The sequence below is a fragment of the Desmodus rotundus genome, chromosome 5, assembly GCF_022682495.2.
Source record: "Desmodus rotundus isolate HL8 chromosome 5, HLdesRot8A.1, whole genome shotgun sequence".
Lineage (NCBI taxonomy): Eukaryota > Metazoa > Chordata > Mammalia > Chiroptera > Phyllostomidae > Desmodus > Desmodus rotundus.
In genome coordinates this window covers 122,279,090-122,284,918 of record NC_071391.1, presented here as the reverse complement: position 1 = coordinate 122,284,918, position 5,829 = coordinate 122,279,090, and the positions used below count along the sequence as shown (strand labels likewise).

Sequence of the window (5,829 nt, the reverse complement as noted above, 5' to 3'; positions counted from 1 at the left end):
ACTTTCTCTGAGCTGTCTAGGTCTAGCTTCTCACCACTCCAAGTAATATTTCCATCCCATAAAAACATCACGTCCATAAAAACAGCTGAAACCACTCTGGGGAGAATGCATCCAGGAGACCTAACTAAACACGTTCCCTGACTCACCCACACCTCCTGGGTATGTCGGGCATCCACCCGCCCCCGGGCACCCACCTGCCCCTCAGTAAAGCAGCCCCCACGCCTAGAGTGTTCTGTGCTGGGTTAAAATAAATAAATAAACAAGCAAACAAACAAACCACCTCGCCACTACTGGGGGGTAAGGATGGGGAGCAGACTTCCTGCCCCAGCCCCCACCTCCAGGATTCTGAACCTGGGATTGGTGGCCTGCAGGAAAGGGCATCCGCCACTCGGATAGCACTGAAAAACATCTGCTCTCTGGTTTACCAGAGAATTCCACCACTCCAGACTGACAACGGGGACAAGGGACACAGAATGGGAAGAGAAAGGTGCCCCAGGCACAGTTCCCAAAGTCTGTAAATCCGCCCAGATTCGTGTAGTAAGGAAGGGCCCGCGCGGTCTAGGGGTCTCCGCAGATCAGGGGGAGGGGTAATGATCGGTTATTACTATTTAACAGGGATGGAATGGGCTGTTCCACGTGCGCCCCCGCTCCGGGCCTCTGGCCCCAACTCCTGGGAGTGGTCGCTCGGCTCCCGCCCCGCCACCCAGCCCGCACGACGCCACGCCCGGCCCTGGATGAGGGGCAGCAGCCGGGAACACCGGGCTCGTCCTATCGCTGAGCGGGCACGCCCTGTAGAGTGGGACGCCCAGGATTTTCCAACTCAATGTCCAGACAGATCCCCATCACGGGTGCAGCGTCCCGGGACCTCCGAGCCGCATCCCTGGTACTGTAGCCCGGGACTGGGTGCTGTTAAAGGAACCGCCGAGGGGTTAAACTAGGAGGTAGCAGTAGGTAAACCGAGTTCGAGCAGCTTGATGGTGCACAGGGGCAACAAGTAACTTAGAAAGCAAGTACAAATTGTGATCGGCGTCCTGCCTGTGGGGAGGGGTACATGCTGTCTGAGCAGTCAAGAGACAGGAACTGAGAGAGGGCTAAAGAGAGACGACCTTGTTCCCTTGGAAGGGAGATAAAAGGGGGAGTTTGGTATTCAAAAGGGACGTGCTCCAGGTGAGGCTCGAACTCACAACCTCGGCATTGCTCTGCATGTACTGCTGTATAAGTACCGCGCGCTAACCGATTGCGCCACTGGAGCTCCGCTGAGTCCGCTTCACGATGACTCTATCAGGGTTTACCCGGGCGGTACGGGCGTCGCGGAGCATGCGCACCCGCGACTTACGGCTCGGCGGGAATGAGCTGGTGCCAGAGCCGCCCCGCACCTTCAGACCTGGCCGCCTGCAGAAGAGTAAACCGGAGGAATCTCGTGAGGGTCTCCCTCGGGGATGAAGGGGTGGGTTGGCAGGCCCGCGACGGGCGGGCCACTGGGGCCTAGAATGGAGCGCAGCCCGCCTACCGGGACAGTGCGGGAGGAGGAGCCCCGGCTGCTGCAGTCTGAAACCACCTCTGCTTCCGCCGTGGAGCTTCGCCAACCCGGAGCGGGCTGCGCGGATAGCAGGCCCTACACCCCGAAGCCGGGCTGGAAGCCGGCGGGCGGGCCTAGCTGAGGCCGTGACGCGGGGCCGAGGGGTGGGGCCAAGCGGAGCAGCGTTGGCTCCTGGGCCGCTGCTGCCCGGGGCCCTAGCAACCAATGCGTGGGTGGACCCCCACCCTGGAAGTCAGAGGGAGCGGGCAAACCCTGGAAAGGGCGAACCACGGGCCTTCCAGTGGGGCAGGTAGGGACCACCCAGGCCTAGGAGGGATAGAGGGGTCGGCGACCTAGCTTCAAAGACCGGACGGGGCGGAGCTTCGGCATCAGAGCCTTGTACCCCAAAGGTTTTCCGGGGTCCCTGCTACCATCCTGAGCAGGTTGTAGGGGGCACTCTAGGCAGAAGGCGTGTCCCAGAAATCGTTTCAAGCGACGGGCGCTCCAAGGACATGATAGTCCTGGCCTTCGACATGATGCAGGCTAAGCCGTGCTTGTTTTATTGGGCCACACATGTTTTCCTTAATTTTAAAACTAGCTCCTAATATTTAAAATAAAGAGATCTCATACAAAGATCTGGATACCATTTCTTTTTTAAAAACCAGAAAGTGTAAACACTGTACCCAAGGCCGAATTATGATTACGCTGTGCCTTAGGCACTTTTGTCTATGTGGGCCCCTCCCTTAAATTTTTTTAAATTTTATTTTACTACTGCAAAATAAAGATGGATATAATCCGGGCTGAAGTTCGATGCCGTTGTTACGTTTATTATTACACTTTTTTCCTACAGGTTTCAAGAGATATTTCAATGTAAACATTTCGGGGGGCTCTAGGCCCTGTTCCTGCTGTAACTAGTTGATAAGTCCACCGGGAACCTGCATCCCCTGGGAGAGAAGCTGCAGCCACCGTCACAAAGCCCCTACCACCCCCTCACCCCCTTGGTCTATTCTGCCATGGTTGCCTCACTGGATTGTGTCCTATGCCCCTGTTAGCATGTTGGTCACTCTGTGTGGTTACCCGTGCTCTCCTGACGGAGCCAGATGACCAAACAACAGGACACTATGGCAATAGATTGGGGAAACCACCTATTGATGAGGAAGTGATGGGGCAGAATAAAGATCATGTATGTCGTTACCTTGATGCTGCCTTATCCACAGTAATGGGTTGTGTTAGGGCAGCGATTTTCAATTTTATCACAGCACACATAAACTAATTATTAAAATTCTGTAGCACACCAATCTGACCAAAAAACAATAGGTATGATTTTGATTCACTTACACCAGATGGCCGTTGTTGTGTTGACTGTTGTTTTTTTATTTGATAATCTAAGGAGAAAGAGGTCAGTGCCCCTGACTAGTCAGGTATTGCATATTTTTAAAATTCTTGCGGCGCACCTGTTGAAAATACCTGTGTTAAGGTGACTAGTGCTGAGCAGTAATAGGGTCATAGAAAGTCTTGAAATTAAGAGATTAAAATGTCAGCAGATGATGGAGAGACCGTGACAGGTTCTGTGTAAGGCAGGGGCTTCCTGAAGATGGTGTTTCTAAGAAGTTCGAAGACTTGAGTTACCCAGAGAAAGGAGGTAGGTGAGGCTCTCCAGATGGTTCTGTAAACTGTGAGCGACCCATGTCCAGAGCAAGAGCTCAGGAAGGGCACCATCAGCAGTCTTGCAAGATCCTACCAGACACCAGCTGGTGTGGGATGCAGAGTTGTTTACAACATGCCAGGATTAGGGCTCTTTGGAGCATTCATGGGCAGATTCAGGATAAATCAAGGACAGCACAGAGTGAGCCTTTGAACTAAGTTCCTCCCAAAAGTTGAACCAGGCTAAAAAGGTTAATGCCGGGTGTGCCCCAGAGTGGGAATAATTTTTCCCCTAAATTGAAAGGGATTAACTTCCTGATAAACAAGAAAGTACCTTGTGGACCCTCACACAGTGTCTTCTCAAAGCCAGTGTGGCATTTGCAAAGTCTTCTCTTCCTCCTGAGTCCCTCAGGTGGGACCCACCTGGTAAGGTAAACTGTGAGCTGCAAATCTGTCCTCCGATGGTCCAGCTTCCCTTCTCACTGTCCCCCATGTATAGACCTGCTCCCTTATGGGCCCAGCAGATATTGACTGATCTCCAGTTGCATGGGAAGGGAAGGCAGCACCTCATCAAGTCTTGGAAAACCAAAATAGCTTAGTCCCCAAGGACTTTGGGGCTCAAACGGAGGAAACTAGTGAGGCCAATGCTGAGCCTTGAGGGAGGTGGCGTCAGAACCTTTCCTACCAGGGAGATTTTTCAGCAAGAAGTCTTTGGAGACCTTCAAATGACTTAACTGCATACAGACTGAAGAGCAATGGGTTAAGAGTCTGAGCTGTGGCCCTCCCTGGCTCTGTGACTGTAAGTATGTCTCTTTCCTTCTCTGGGCTTCAGTTTCTGCAGCCATAGGTTGCGGGATCTCGGCCAGATAGCTTTTCCGCCTCTCTTGGCTGGAGAATTCCTTTTACCAAGTGTACTCTTGCCAACACCTTGAGATTATTTAACCATTTAATAATTTGTGTGATGTTAATAAAGAAAGGATTTTTTAACTAAAACTTATTTTATATATGTGTGTGTGTATAATTTTAAAACAAAACAATATTGAGTGATACTCATAAAAAGACTAGTCTCAATCCTTTTCCATTTACCATGTAATAGAAAATGTTTGATTTAGTTTAAATTAATTACATAAGGGAAAATCTCTGCAACCAGAGGTTTGTTAAGAAATAACTTTTAAAAGAACATACACATAAATCTGTATTGGGACAAATGTATATTAAAATGTATGAAAGTTAATGACTCATTGTAACATCAAAAACAGATGAAAATTGCTATCCCTGATGAATGTTTGGAATGTATACTTTTTTACAATAAAAAACTGGTTATTATTATTTTCATGTTTTTATATCCATGTGATGAGATAAAACTCAAGGATTCAGGCTGCTATATGCAAGCACAGTTTTGCAAATAACAAGAAGTGGGTATGGCTAGTCTTTATTCCAATAATTCCAACAATTAATGACAGGCTGAATTGGATATAATGGTCACTATATTTTCTCTTTTTGATCTTGGTTTCTGATACACAAGAGACATCAGGGTGAGCCAGATAAACATTTCCATCAGCTAAATGCAATTTGCACATCTAGTGAATAAAGATCATCTTCAGTCAAACTGTAGAATCTTCATTGTATGATCATTATTTCAGTAAACTTTTTATATTTTATATTTCTAACCAGTATAAAAGAGACTCCCAAAGTGATTTTATTTTAATGGGCCAAGAGGCTGTCTAAAGAATTATTTTAATTATTATTTTTCTAAATAGAAATTTAAAAGATGCCACTGCCACTTGTAACAATGCAAACCATCTTGAATGCCTTTCAGAACCCCAGGCATCTGGCAGCATCTAAGATTCCCTCCTATATTAATAGTGCCTGTTCCTCACCAGCACCACATGAGGAAGTGACCTTTTATTTTCCCTTAGGAGCAGAAAGATGTGAGGATCCCTAGGGCCAAGCTCTAGGGAAGTGTGATGCAGATCTGAACAAATCACATGGAAGAGTGAAGCATGATGATAATTTGAGGAAACACAGATTTTTTTTCATTCTGAATCGAAGCTTAAATTAAGACTTGAGGAGAGCCTGTCAGATGAGAAAAAATGTAAAAGATTGGACATCAAAAAAGAACTTCCAGTCAAGATGGAAGTGTAGGTAAACATGCTTTGCCTCCTTGTGCAACCACAGAAAGAACTACAACTAGACATCAAAACAAATAACACCCAGAGCCATCAGAAAATCGAGCTGTATGGAAATCTGACAACCACGGATTTAAAGAAGCCACATTCATCCAGATGGGTAGGAAGGGAGATGGGCAGAGAGGCATGGTGTGGTGCAGAGAGGCAGCAGCAATGGAACAGGCAGTCACACATTCATGCATGGTAGATAAAAATTGGGAGGGATACCTTGGGAGTGAGGATCCTAGCCCCAGGCCAGGCCACACAGCTCAGGGTTCCAGCACCAGGAAGATAAATCCCCATAACTTCCGGCTGTAAAAACCAGGGGGGGTTGGGGCAGCGGAAGAAACTGCTGGATTTTCAGGAGACTCCACTTGAAGGGTCCACATGGCCTTAGAACGTCCGAAGACCCAGCCCCTCTAGGATTCAGCACCAGGGCAATAGCTGGAAGGGCACCAGTTGCCACCAATAAGTGGAGTAACTAGAAAGAAGGTGAGT

General features: G+C 48.4%; 1 non-coding gene across 1 annotated transcript; it reads right to left on the bottom strand.

Moving 5' to 3' along the window:
• Positions 1-1,159: 1,159 nt before the first annotated feature.
• Positions 1,160-1,252, bottom strand: TRNAI-UAU (transfer RNA isoleucine (anticodon UAU)). Its single transcript is given in 2 exon segments — positions 1,160-1,195; positions 1,215-1,252. It is a non-coding gene; the product is annotated as a tRNA-Ile (tRNA).
• Between the last annotated feature and the right edge of the window lie 4,577 nt (positions 1,253-5,829).